The sequence below is a fragment of the Nicotiana sylvestris genome, chromosome 7, assembly GCF_000393655.2.
Source record: "Nicotiana sylvestris chromosome 7, ASM39365v2, whole genome shotgun sequence".
NCBI classification, from domain to species: Eukaryota; Viridiplantae; Streptophyta; class Magnoliopsida; order Solanales; family Solanaceae; genus Nicotiana; species Nicotiana sylvestris.
Genome location: NC_091063.1, coordinates 163,163,052 through 163,178,711, shown reverse-complemented (window position 1 = coordinate 163,178,711; position 15,660 = coordinate 163,163,052). Strand labels below are relative to the sequence as shown.

At 34.0% G+C, this 15,660-nt stretch overlaps 1 pseudogene; it reads right to left on the bottom strand.

Moving 5' to 3' along the window:
• Positions 1–9,393: 9,393 nt before the first annotated feature.
• Positions 9,394–14,327, bottom strand: LOC104227605 (uncharacterized; annotated as a pseudogene).
• Between the last annotated feature and the right edge of the window lie 1,333 nt (positions 14,328–15,660).

Below are 15,660 nucleotides of genomic sequence, written 5' to 3'. Positions count from 1 at the left end.
ATCGCCTTATCAAAACAAGTGTTCCATGCCCTAGATGCCTGTTTTAGTCCATAAATGGACCTTTTAAGCTTACACAACATGTGCTCTTTGCCACTTTCCATAAAACCGTCTGGTTGCATCATATAGATGCACTCATCAAGACTTCCATTAAGGAAAGCTGTCTTGACATCCATTTGCCAAATCTCATAATCATAATGAGCAGCAATGGATAAGAGAATCCTTATAGACTTAAGCATGGCTACCGGCGAGAAGGTTTCCTCATAGTCAATCCCTTCTTTCTGAGTAAACCCTTTCGCTACAAGCCTTGCTTTAAAAGTTTGTACTTTTCCGTCTACACCTCTCTTTTTCTTATAGATCCACTTGCATCCAATGGGTTTAACCCCATCAATTGGTTCTACAAGATCCCAAACCTGATTAGAGTACATAGACTCCATCTCTGATTTCATAGCAGCAATCCACTTATCGGCATCTTTATCATGTAGTGCTTGGTCGTAATTGACAGGTTCGGAGGTAGACTCCTCAGGGATCCTATCATATGATTCTCTCAAGAGCGTGTAACGAACTGGCTGTCTTATTTCTCTCCCACTACGACTACGCACTACATCAGTTGCAACTACATCACGTTGATTTTGTGGTTGAACCACAACATCATCAGGAACCTGAGTCTCCATGCTATCCACAGGGATATCAACGACTTCTTCCTGTTGTGCAGTCTGCTCAACATGACTCCCACTACTTTGTGGTAGTATGACTGCGGGCACTTGTTCTTGTGGTACATTAAGTCTATTGACATTTCTCCCACTACTAAAGTGCAATGGTATGTCAAAATCGACTTCCGGGGTTTGGATATGGTCGTTTTGATTTTCAGATGACTGAGTTTCCATTCCTTTGCTAAGTTCCTGTAAAACGAGTTTACTTCTAGGAACATGGTTCATCAAATAGTCCTCTTCTAGAAACTTGGCATTTGTGCTAACAATTACCTTTTTCTCTTTAGGACAATAGAATAAACCACCTTTCGTCCCTTTTGGATAACCTATAAACATGCATACATCCGTTCTTGCCTCCAATTTATCCGTTTTCCCCTTTAGCACATGTGTCGGACAACCCCAAACTCGAATATGCCGCAGACTAGGCTTGCGCCCAATCCACAATTCTGTAGGGGTCAAGGGTACTGACTTTGAAGGAACTAAGTTCAGAACATAATTCGTCGTTTCTAAGGCATGTCCCCAAAAAGACGAAGGCAAATCGGAATAACTCATCATTGATCTAACCATTTCCATAAGAGTCCTATTTCTTCTTTCAGCTACACCATTTTGTTGTGGAGTTCCAGGTGCAGATAATTGAGATGTAATTCCACATTCTGATAAATAACCAATGAAGTCCGTAGAGAGGTACTCCCCACCACGATCAGATCGTAGTGTCTTGATATGTTTATTATGTCGCTTTTCAGTCTCAGTCTTGAATTCTTTGAACTTTTCAAAACATTCAGACTTTCGACGCAACAAATAAATATATTCCATATTTTGAGTAATCATCTGTGAAAGTCACAAAATACTCAAAACCACCTCTTGCTTGGACATTCATTGGACCACACAAATCAGAATGAATTAACTCTAATTTATCACTTGCCCGATTTCCATTTGAGGGGAAATTTAGTTTTGTCATTTTCCTTTCTAAACAGGATTCACAAGTTGGTAATGCCTCCACTTTCAATGAACTTAAAGGTCCATCCTTGACCATCCTGGAAATTCTGTTCAGATTTATATGACCCAAACGCAAGTGCCATAAATATGTTTCACTCAATTCAGAAGAACGTTTTCTCTTACTTGGTAAATCAACATTATTCAGTTCTTTAGGTGGTAACGGTTTAGGAATAGAGTCAACAACAAAAAGACCATTAATCAATGTAGCCGAAGAGAGATAACGCTTATTATGAGTAATAACACATTTATCAACGTCATGACAATTAAAATCATAACCATCTCTCATAGCGCTAGAAACCGAAATTAAATTCCTTCTAACGGAAGGTACATATAATGTGTCTTTTAAAGCTAAAACTCTACCACTACCAAACGAAATACTAATATTTCCTAATGCTAAAGCTGGGGCTGCTGAACCGTCTGCTTGATAAACATTGATTTCTCCTTTACTTAGCCGCCGCGTTACCTGAAACCCCTGCAAATAAGTGCAGATATGATTAGTGGCTCCCGAATCTACACACCATGACATGGTAGAAACAGCCGCTAAAAATGTTTCAACGACAAGTAGATGTAAATCACCTGGTTTATTTTTCAGCTTGGCCAGATAAGTTGGACACTGCTTCTTATGATGCCCGGGCTGCTTGCAGTGATAACACTTGCCCTTAGCCTTTTTCACACCAGCAGTCGCGCCACCAACAGAGGGTTTTTGAGCCTTTTTCTTTTTCTGCCCGCCTCTCGGCTTAGAAGAAGAACCTGCCTCAAAATTCAATGCCACGGGAGGAGCTTGGGACTTGATAATAGTCTCTGCCGACTGCAGCTCATTCAACAATTTCGCAAGGGACAAATCCATTTTGTTCATGTTATAATTCAGGCGAAATTGCTGAAAACTGTCAGGCAAAGTCTGCAGGATCATTTCAACCTGCGTGTCCTTATCAATGTTAGCTCCAAGGACCTCCAGTTCATTCAGAAGACTCATCATCTTCAGAACATGGTCCCTGACCGATGAACCTTCAACCATTTTGGTATTCAGAAGGGCTTTCATGGCAGTCTGCTTAGCCGCACAATTCTGATCTCCGAACATTTCTTTGAGATTTTCCAGAATGTCATAAGCAGACTCCATCGACTGATGCTGATGTTGCAGAACATTCGACAAGGATGCCAAAATATAACACCGCGCCATCTCATCAGCCTTAATCCATTTCTGGTAAGCCTTCTGTTCATCATCTGTGGCATCATCTCCAGGTTTTTCTGGACACACCTCATCGAGCACAAATTTGTACTCTTCAGCAATTAGAACAATATCCAAATTTCGTTTCCAATCAACATAATTTGGACCCTCAAGTTTGTTTTGGGTAAGAATGGCAGTAAGGGGATTAAAAGCAGTCATTGTTAATCTGGGAGACATTAAATATTTAAATAGATCAAATCAGTTTGTATTATGAACATTAAAATTCAAAACACATTATATATATACAATCTATGCACCTTGAACAACAAATTTCGATGGGAAAGAAGCTATTCTTGCAATATACATATATAATGACAGATTTTCACTCCATAAACTTAAACATGTCATACTCAGGTGGAGAGTAAACTGTTAATTTAAGCCAAGTGAATATCAACATTCAACATATATTAGTCCCATTGAACCAACATGTCATACTCAGATGGAGAGTAAATACAAATAATCAATGACTAGTATAACATAGTGATTATTCATAATATTTTTATGCGATATGGAAGAAGACCTACTTCAACGTGTAAAAACATTATATCACTGATTTTTTAAGCCCGGGGACCAAGGGAATTGATCCCCACAATTACTGGAATTAAAAACAACTAAAAAAAAATTCAGAATTTTAGAGAAACAGCAAAAACACCATCTAAACGACCCCGAACGCCCAAAAAACGACTTCAGTCATGAGAAATCCATGTGTATTGCTCACTGGGCCGTTTCGCATGGACCTGCCAAGTTTCAGGTCTCCGATTTTCTGCCCTAATTCAGCAAAACATGTTTTTTCGTTTTACATGATAAAATTCAATTTTCAGATTATTCTAACTCAACATCACCAATACTAAAAGGATACATCAAGTTTTCAGAATAATCAACACAACCCATAACACATAATCACACCAAAAAACAGTGCAGGATTTCAGAAAAACAACTTTGCATGTAATTCAAAACTTGCATATAGAACATGATATTAATCCTTATGGTTTATCCTAATTATTTAATTAGACGTGAGTAAGCTCTGATACCAATTGTAGGAATATATACACAGCGGAAGCAATAACAGAATCTTATTCACGTGCAATCTAAACAACTAGCACGTATGGAGATTTTAGGATTACCTCTTGAAGCGTAAACACAACAAATCTATGTCGTTCTCCAGTTCCTCAGTTGAAACACACTAGCAGATTTCCACAGTCTTCTACTGTGTTACCCAAACAATAACCGAAAATAGAGAATTTTGGGTGGGCAAAATTCTAGTAGAAACCGCAGTCAGAATCATGAAAAAAACGTCCAGCCCTTATATCCATATATATAGCTGTGTTTTTTTAGGTCAAAACCGTTTTCAAAACCTGTTAGGTTCCTTCTCCCACTAAGGGACGGTTTCCACTTTTTCTTTCCCACTAAGTAACAGTTTCCACTATTTTCTATTATTTAGGCACAGTAGGGACCACAAAATTTAATTAACAAGGCTTCTTATTCAACAACAACAACAACAACAACGACCCAGTATAATCCCACAAGTGGGGTCTGGGGAGGGTAATATGTACGCAGACCTTACCCCTACTCTGAAGGGTAGAGTAACAAGGCTTCTTATTATGATATTAGTTTCGAAATTCTGAAACTAATTTCCATCATAATAAATTACGAATTATTCCACTAAAAATTCGTAATTGTACTCCTTAGTTCAATTTCGAAATTCTTCCATAAAACCTTATTTAACTCCCCATGTTAAGATTCAGATACTAATCAATCAAATTAAATTACTGACTATTTAATTTATTGGTTACTTCTTTAGACTTACACTTAACTTATTTCATGTGTCGGATACAAAATCCACCGGTCGGGTTTATACATGAAAACTTATAAGCTTTCATAAAGGAGTATCATCAATCTCAAAATCGAGACATGGATTCCATCAACTAATTATTACTTCACCAATGTATATCATTGTTATCCAATTTACCAGACTTATTGACTCGCGAAAGAATCTCGCCTTTTAATAAATCAAAACAACAAGTGACATACACAGCTAATAATAATTATATCAGGATTAAGAGTATAAGTACATTAAATGGACTAGAGAAATTATTTTATAAAGTCAGTATAAAATACTCATCTCTACTTGATCCGTTCAATACATACAAAATGTACTAGCACAAGAAGTTGGAATTAAACCATTCCCATAATCAAGATAAATTATATTTAATCTTGTGCTACAATCATTCCGATGATTTGTCCAATTCCATCATTAGATTGTGAACATTAACTTTTATGTCTTACAAGAACCGATGATTTAATCTTCCGTGTATAAGCTAAACTCTATACACTAAATCATCTACTATGTAAGCAATGGACGCACAAACCAATACATGATCTATTTAAAATGAAACTTTATTGAATTTAAACAAGTAAATAAATAATTGTTCATAAAGAATACTATAACAATACGCATGGCTTATAGTATATTCTAACAGTAATAAAGTACAACTCAACTATACGTTTCTGTTGCACAATCAATAAAAATATCAACGGAAGGAGGGGAGGATGCACACCTGCAAATCAGGGGCAGATTCAATGTTATGGTACTGTACTTCCAATGCGGCAATAATCATATAATTACAAGAAATAGTAGATATGACCTTATAATTTTTAAAATATATGTTAAAAATATTAATGACTTAACTCATAGGATTTAAGTCTTATCTGTAAATAAGTGAAATTTTGATAACATAATGACAGTAAGTTTGAGCAAAATTGTGTGGTTGTAAAAGATATGATTCTAGTTTATTACTCCATATGTTGGGGAAAGCTCCATTCATATCCAATTATTTTTCACCGACAAACCTCTATGCTCAAAATTTAAACTAATTTGCACATGATTCTTAGTGGTCTAAATGTATCGTGTCTTTAAAAATGAATTATTTTTCTTGACAACATTAATTAGAAATTGTACATTTGGAACTGGCATTGGGTTAAGATACACTGGTTGGGTTTTCTTGATTGTTAGGGTCTTCTAAGTCCCAAATACATTTTTCCGTCTGAGCTTACTTATTTACTTTTGACTTCGCTCACCTCTTAAGAAATAGTAATAAATAATATGATAATATTTCTATATCAATCCTATTTATTATATGTTGAAAAATAAATTGAAAATAAATAATACTTAATAAGAAGGGTAAAATAGGTATAAACTAGTAAATTATCCATTGATTTTTCAAATTAGACAACTAAAAGTTAAAATTTATTTCTCAATGTTGCAAACAAATAAACTTGGACGGAGTGAGTATGTTGTAATGTGTTATAACATCAATATTATATACCTCTAAAATATAATAGTTTACCTATAAATATAATGCAAATTTTCGACGAAGGGTGGTCAGTTGACTACCCTTGAGACCATGTGGTTTCGCCACTGGTTGTAATTAAATTGAGTCACAACTCACAAGTCACGTGAGAGACACGCATTTACTAGCTAATTAAATAAAGATAAAGAGACTAAAGACCCGTTTGGTTATAGATTTTGCCCAAATAAATTTGGGGTTTATTTGGCAACACATGTTTGGCCATAGATTTTGGCTATATTTTGGCAAAATCCCAAATCTCAAAACCAGCTCAACATCACTATTACATTTTTTAAAAATTGCCCTAAACTTTTGTATTTTATAAAAGAGCCCACCATTTATTTTGTAACAATGTTACTTCGTCTTCTCGGTCATCTGATAGTGTATCATGTAGTTCATTAAAAAAATGATAATTTTGTACCAAATTTATTTATGTTCAGGACTATGGTTTGCGATAATATAATGAATGTTATTGATAATTGTACTGTTGGGTATTTTGTGATAATTTTTAGAACTTGTAGGTATAAGCCATGTTTTATGTTTTTCCAAAATAAATTTGGAAAATATGTTTTGAAAATTGATGTCCAAACACATTTTTATCTTCAAACTAAACTTCACCCACATCACATTTTTCAAAACAAATTTGGAAATCTATGCCAAACGCAAGCTAACAATTGTTTAGTGACAAAATATTGTAGAAAAAAGTCGAAAGAAAATTTTCAACGCCACAAACGATCTTGGAGGGAATAAATGGGGTGAGCTAAGTATACAAAATGCTAAAAGTCAAAAAATGACTGACAAGAGTTTGAAGTAAAATCATTTAGTGGAACACAAGTAGTAGTAGTAGTAGTAGTAATAAAGGATCCAAGAAAAATAGACAGAGAGTTAAAGACAAGTTTATGTTCATTACTCAACTGGCAGTGAAAGTAAATGATTGCTATTTCGTAGTCAACTGGTACATCAATTCAGAGCTAGGTTTTACTTTAACAATGAGAAATGCCCACTGCCAGAAAACGCAGTAGTATTAATTAGTTACATTTGGCAGGTTCTGAACATGTTTTGACTTATTCAAATGGATCATTAAATCCCAAACGAGAAGAGAGCTACGAAATACAAACAAAATTTGCGTCAGAGAGTGCTCGAAAAACGTTGGACGTTTGAAAGCTTGGACCACTTGAATTTTTCCGATCAGAGAACTCGCTTCGGGATATCGACGAGAAAGATAAATCTAAACGAAAACATTGTTCAAAATCCGAAAAATATTTTATGTGAATTTTTACATGTGAATTTCCAGCATAATATGCTATTTTTTTTCAGCATAATATACTGAAATTACATATACATTGTTGGAGTTATATAAAGATATAGCATTAATACAGCATTGGGCCATAGACCTATAGAGCAGATTTGGGTCAAAGTTAGCCCAATAATTGTATTTTTATTAGTCCGGTTAGGTTGATAGAATTAGACTATTTTGCCCCTTGTATATATATGTGCATATACTCTAGAACTTTCTTAATCAGATGAATGAAAGTTTAATCTTCTCTCTTTCTTCGTCTTCTCTATTCAAAGTGTAACCTGGATTCATCTCGTCAATTTCGTTCGTTCAATTACAATGTTAACATACATGTGCTCCAATCTCCACTATATTATGCTGGAACTTTCCGTGTTGTAGTAAAATATTGACTATTTTTCAGTGACTCTTGACTATTTTTCAATTACCAGTCCACAAACTGGCTAGCCCGCACTACTTTCACGAATAGTCCCATAAGGGGATGGTCATAGCCGAACGTCCTCAAGATTAGCGGTATTTAAAAAAAAGTCCCAAACTCGGAATACAACTAGTGCTCTTCCGTTTTCTTCACCAGATCAGTAAAATTTATGTAATATCTATTTGTTAAGTTCATCAAAATCTCAGATTAACATAATTTTGCTCTTCATCGGATAAGTAGAATTTATATTATATTTAATCTACCTATCTGTGGACTGTTAATCAAATTTACCCGATTGATATAATTTTTCTGTGTTTTTTAACAAAGTACTTTTCGAATTTGCAACTTCAATTTTGATTAAACCACCCCAATTCCCCTCTAAATGATCTCAAATTTGAAACAAAGCTTGCATATAAAACATAAACAATCCACAATTTAGTCAAATAAAACATAAACAATCTACAAATAGTTGTGGTAAGTATTTAACTTGTTAGAATTTCGCTTGTATTTTGTTTATCTCTACTAACCATTATTATTGTATTCAACAGAAAACTTGAGATTTTCTATCCAATGTTTGATTCAACATCCCACAAAAGGGTTAAGAGAGGTATACCCACCAAAATACTCAATTTTGACGGGCCCTCTTTCTCTTTGCAAATCACTCAAGCGAAATTGAAATTTGCAAGTTTAGCAGCAAAAATGGCTGCAGAGAAGAGAACAAAATTATACAATGACACTTTGAAACGAGCCCAAGTTGAGAAATCTTCTAAAGAATCAACACTTCTCATTGCGGAAAAGTGAAAAAACCCTATGGATGAAGCTTCACGTGTCAAGGGAAAGGAGGTTGCTGCGAGAAATAGTTCGGATACACAGGACGAAAAGGTATTTTTTTAATGTATTTGATTCCTCATACATTGATTATTACCTTCTCCAATGGTTTTTTTATTATTATTGTATTTATATGTGCACAATAGTGATACACAGCTTCATCTTCTTATTTGTTGATTTGATTTATATGTATGTTGATGTATTCATGATTATTCAAAATTTCCTTCACTATATTTATACTTATTACAATGACCTTTGTATATCGTATTTAGATGTATTCATAAGTATTCAAAAATGTCATCACTGATTTATACTTGTTACAATGACTTTTGTAATTGTATTGACTAACAGAAATATATTCTAAAAAAAATAACAACCACTTAACAAATTAGTAAATTACCATATTTTCCTGCAAGAAATAACACATGCAAAAGTCATTGTAACAAGTATAAATCAGTGATGGAATTTTTGAATACTTATGAATATATCTAAATACGATATGCAAAGGTCATTGTAATAAGTATAAATATAGTGAAGGAAATTTTGAATACTCATGAATACATCAACATACATATATATCATATCAACAAATAAGAAGAGGAAGCTATGTATCAACTATTGCGCACATATAAATACAATAACATACAATAATAATAAAAACCCATTGGAGGTAATAATCAATGTATGAGGAATCAAATACATATTGATACATCAAAAATTACCTTTTCGTCTCGTATATCCGAGCTATTTCTTGCAGCGACCTCCTTTCCCTTGACACGTGAAGCTTCATACATAGGATTTTTTGTCTTTTCCATAACGGGGAGTGTTGATTCTTTAGAAGATTTCTCAACTTGGGCTTGTTTCAATGTGTCATTGTGTAATTTTGTTCTCTTCTCTGCAGCTGTTTTTGCTGCTGAACCTGCAAATTCCAATTCTGCTCGAGTGATTTGCAAAGAGAAAGATGGCCCATCAAAATTGAGTACTTTGGTGGGTATACCTCTGGTAACCCTCTTGTGGGATGTTGAATCAGACATCCAAGAGAAAATCTCAAGTTTTCTGTTGAATACAATAACAATGGTTAGTAGAGATAAATTGAAAAAACAAAATACAAGTTTCTAACAAGTTAAATACTTACCACAACTATTTGTAGCAAAAAATAACGAAAGTTGAGAGAAACAATGTAGATGGCGTGTATGAAATTGGCGTGGTGACTGAGAATGGGGAAGAACTGGGCGATGTGGGTGAGAGAGATTGAGTTCTAGAATCGTGTTTTCTATGAATAGGGGAAGAGAATGGCGTGTATCAAATTAGAGAGATATAGAACGTGGAGTGAGAAGTTTACATCAAATACGGTAATTATGTGAGAGAGAAATAAAAAATAGCGTATATAGTGATTTAAGGGTAAGAGGTAACCAAAAATAAATATTTGCTATAAACATTAAAAGGTAGCTATAGAATATAATTTTTTAAAATGGTATTTATTTAAAATAAATAAGGTGTTAATTTTTGCTATAGGAGGTAAAAATTCCTTTAGTAAATGGTATCTATAAATAACTAATAACCTCTAAACAATAGTGCTTTATGAAAATTTCTCTATTTTTTTTAGGCAAAATACAATAGCCTACAAACCACACAAAAGATATAAACCGCACTAGACAAGCCCTATGCGACAGGTCCAGGCTCAAAAGGCATTGAGGGTGAATCAATCCTAGGTCATCACTATGGATAACATTGGCTTGTTTGTGCTTGTTCTGGTCTTAACATTCATGTCTCCGCTGCTTTGTTTTCCTTATTATTAGTATTTTACATTTTCTGTATAACACAAGAAACTAACATCTTCTAGCCCACGTTGGTACCAACAAATCAGGCAGATAAACCATACTCAATAAGATAGTTAGATAAAGTATACATTGCCTAATGTACCCAAACTGATCCAACTTTTAAAAAAAAATTAAAAAAATAGCAACATTATACCTTTACGACAACTATTTATGAGATTGTTTCTTTGAATTAGGTGTAATGGACTGCTTCAATTTTCTAAAATACAGACACATACACAAAAGATCAACCCAATAGTGACGCTTGCTCATAAACTGCACAGTACTTCCAAGTTCGCAACAATTCCCAGCTGTTTGCAACAATTCCCAGCTGTTTCTTCGTCCAGATTTTGTCCTTCCCAAGTTCCATAAGGTAGTTTTACCTTTTCTTGTTGATAACAAGTAAGGTTTAACAACAAATTATCAAAGAATGTGGGACTGTGCAAAACATGCAGAAGCGGACAACTTTTTACTTTTATATAACCTTTGAGCATTTCTTTCATGTCCGACAAGTACTATCATATACACTTGGGTATCAGCTATCAGTTCCTTAACATTTACGTTCTCTCTGAGCAATCTGATGCAGAGAAGACTAGACATTATATTTCCGCCTTCAGATGTATTTTCTTCATTTAAATTAAAAGGGATAGAGCATATCTCTAAACTCTCTGCAAATACAACAATTACTTTACCTCCTATAAACAGCTAATTTATAAACACGAAAGCATAATAACCCCGCTCTCCAGCCGCTCACCCAATTTAAGATGGCTCAGCCACGTGGAGAAAATTGGACGTGAGGATTCAAGTCAGTGCAACGAAGACCCAACCAATAGAAATAAAACTAATTTCAAGCTGAGATGCAACTACACTGATTCATCAATTTTCAACATTCAGCTCCATTATCTCATAGTAATAAATGAAGAAATTCACAACTAAAGCATCTCGCTGAATCTAGACCAAACATAAAACGCCCAACTAAAGCACTCTGCTAAGTATCTCTAAACTCACTATAACTATAAGAGAGAGAGAGAGAGAGAGAATATAGACTAACAAAAAACTAAGTTCATCAGTTAAATTTTCAAAGTGAAGGGAACTCTACCAGTGCCAAAGGAGTTATTAACCAGAACGAGAGAAGCTCAACCCATTGACATAGCTTTGGACCATTATCTGGCATGCCCATTCCAGCAGCTATATCAGCATCAAGTTATGTGTGTGGTGCACGGCCCATCATTATTTTCACACTGCATCAAGAAAGCTGTTCAGGCAAGTATACAAGATTATGTACTTTACAGACTACAAACCATAGTCTATGAAAATCATGGGTTCACAATTCATTAGTCGCAATTTGTTTGCTTGACCATCTAAGCTTCGAATTGATACCACTAGCTCAGACTAGAGTATTCTTATTTCTTTACAGCCAAAGTAAATGACCTTATAGTTGTGCTCTTTATAACATAAAATGTAAGTGTCAAATTTAGCATTCATAATATGTATGTTTGTTTGACATTTATGATTTTGGCATGTTCCTGAGAAACAAAAACCTTTACTTCACCATGTGGTATGTGCTAAATTATCGAAGAAACCAAACCCCGACTTAGCCAACCAAAAGGAAACAGAGAAATTGGAAGACCCAACTTAGCCAACCAAAGGAAACAGAGAAATTCGGAGAAGAAGCAACATGATTGTCTAAAATGCCCTAAAATGAAACAACAAAATGTTGTAAAATTACAAATAGAAACAGCTGCTCAATGAGTTTCAAGTATTTCAAGAAGGAAGTTCAAGACTTCCACATTATCTACCACCAGTATCTCTTTTCACCATGCACTGGCCAAAAGGTAATCTATTCCGTCGCCCTATCCTTGGAAGCGTGTATGACTGCAGATGCCATATAAAGATATGACCTCTATTATCATTGGCAGTCCCCAGAAGTCAAAACCAACAGGCTAGAATAAAAAGGCAACTCGCAAAGAAATCAAAGCAAACACTTCTGTCAAATTCAGTACAGAAAATTATTCCATAATGCAAATAGAAGAAAACGATTATTCTTCTTTTGGCATTAGTAAAATACAGTTAATCCTCTAGACAACCCAGCTACTACCACTTGTTGGCAAATATTGTGATTTGATAGCAAATTATCCGGTATGAAATATTGTGCATTTGCACAATTACAAGCAGATGAGACAGCCTTCACTTTAGATGACTCTAAAAGCACATCTACTATGGTCCAGGACTCCTACTAAAACATCATGGTCCTTGGAATTTAGATCATTAGATATGTCTGTCCAGAAGATCTAATGGCACAAATTCCAAGGATCATGATGGTCCAAAACCGTATACTTTTGGATTCTTTTGAGCTTGTTTAGCTATTAGGACTGGATTCAGGCGTCGTAAGCAGCTGGCACGCATAGACCAATCCAACAAGTGTTCTTTTAGATGCAATTTCATTAATATACTATTTAATTGAGAAAACTACTCATATTCTATTTGCACTTAAAACATAGAGAGCTCTTGGAAGTGCTAGGCAACAAGATTCTACCACTTTTTGATAACAAGTAAGGTTTAACAACAAATTATCAAAGAATGTGGAACTGTGCAAAACATGCAGAAGCGGACAACTTTTTACTTTTATATAACCTTTGAGCATTTTTTCCACGTACTACAAGTATATCATATACACTTTTGTATCAGCTATCAGTTCCTTAACATTTACGTTCTCTCTGAGCAATCTGATGCAGAAAAGACTATAGACATTATATTTCCGCCTTCAGATGTATTTTCTTCATTTAAATTAAAAGGGATAGAGCATATCTCTAAACTCTCTGCAAAGACAACAATTACTTTACCTCCTACAAACAGCTAGTTTATAAACACGAAAGCATAATAACTCCGCTCTCCAGCCGCTCACCCAATTTAAGATGGCTCAGCCATGCGGAGAAAATTGGACGTGAGGATTCAAGTCAGTGCAATGAAGACCCAACCAATAGCAATAAAGCTAATTTCAAGCTGAGATGAAACTACACTGATTCATCAATTTTCAACATTCAACTCCATTATCTCATAGTAATAAATGAAGAAATTCACAACTCCTATCCTTCACTTAACTTCAATTTATTCACACAAATTCATCAGATAATAAATCAATAGTCAATAACTACTCCCCGCGCACAAAAGATGTATCTTTTACTCCAATTATTTAAGAATTAAGATAAAATCAATTAACATTCTTACCGCTTTCTGTGCTTTTTCGTCTTGAAATGCTCGTCCCTCACCGCAACATCGCGAAATATCGACTACACAAATCAGACCACGAAAAAACAACAAAGTAAACAAAACACAAAACACTATATTATACATCAAATTTAATAAAATAACCAATTAATTGAGCTTCAAAAAGAAGAATAAATTACTCGCAGTGAAGACAGTAATATTGACCCATTCCGGGAAGATCTTCGTCGACTGGAAACTCTTTCCGTTGCTCAGCTGGCTTTTTAAGTTCGTCGTAAACGGCATCGTCACCTTTTACGAGGAATTTTGAACGGCGAAAGGTTTTGTGAGAGTATCTCCGCTTCTTTACGCTCCTGTGTGGACACTTCCCTCCCATTTTTTCACTCTCTGCAAATTAGGCGAAGGAAATCTGAAACCCTAGATTGTGAACGACTTCGAATTCACAAAATAAATACATTTATTTATCGGCAGACCACTATATTAAAATAATTAATTGAGTGATTACTTTTAAATTCATTGTTTTCCTACATTTCTTTTTTATTTTTAATGGTTTCTTTGTTCAGTCAAACGTAAGACTATTTCAAATAAAAAAGTGAAAATTCAAAGAATTTCAGATATTGCTACTACATTAAACAAAGTGGGTAAAATTTGTTATTTTGTCATAACATTTATGTAAAATATATAAAAGTGAAAAAGTATACGTTGACTTGCGAAGGAATCCTAGAATGATATACTAATGTTCTTGTCTTTCATAAATTTTCGAGAAAAAAATAACTTCACTTCTACATTATGTATCAGAATTTTACAAAGTAAGGCGTTGAGTTTAAAATAGCTTCATTCAAATAAAAAAAAAACGAAAAAAAAAAACAGGTAACTCAAAGAAAAAAGAAAAGTGGACAAACCACTAATAACTTTTTGCTGTTTAATACTACTAGTATAGTACCCGCGTCGCGCGATTGTGATTTGGCTCGTTTAATATATTAGATCATATTAGTGTAATAAAATTTCAATTGTCATCCAATTTTTTTATATAATATATCTAATAATAAAATCTCAATAATATTAATTGAAGCGAATCATATGGCCATTGAATAACTTTTTTGTTTCTTATTTTTTATTATATTATCTACCTCCTTAGTATCATATGACTTTTTATTAGCTTGTCACTTAAATTAATATATTTGTTAACTAATTTTTTTTTCTTGAATAAATGGAGAGTAATGGTAAGGACGTTAAGTCAAGTAGGAAATCATACGTAATCACAATGCAAACTACTTTCCTTATAATACAGATATATAGTTATCTCAAGGCTATTTTTTTTTTGGTATTTGTGTAATCATTATCATAACGATTTTGATGGAGATGTTATCCTAGATCCTACAATTTTAATGAGCTCAACATATTAAAATTAAATGTGATATTTGGCATAAATTAAATTTATTCTGAATAAATCATATTTAGATTATAAATAAATTTAAATTAAATGTGGTACTTGATAATAAATAACTCTCTTTAAAAAAAATATATCTTTGAGTTTGATACGTCCCGTAATTAGAGAATAGTGTTATGGCTAAAAATGAGAAGTTGTATTGGTATATATTTATTTTTTAGTTTAGAATATCTATATTAAATCTTTGTCTTAATTCTTATTAGATTTGTCTTAAAAGTTTTAGATTTTGTCCTAAAAATGCCAAATGGCTTGTTCTCATTATGCCACTTGGCTTCACCTCATGCTTCACTACCTTCCTTTTAATATAATTAGTATTAGTACTCGCGCGGTGCGCAGATAATATTAAAGAATGT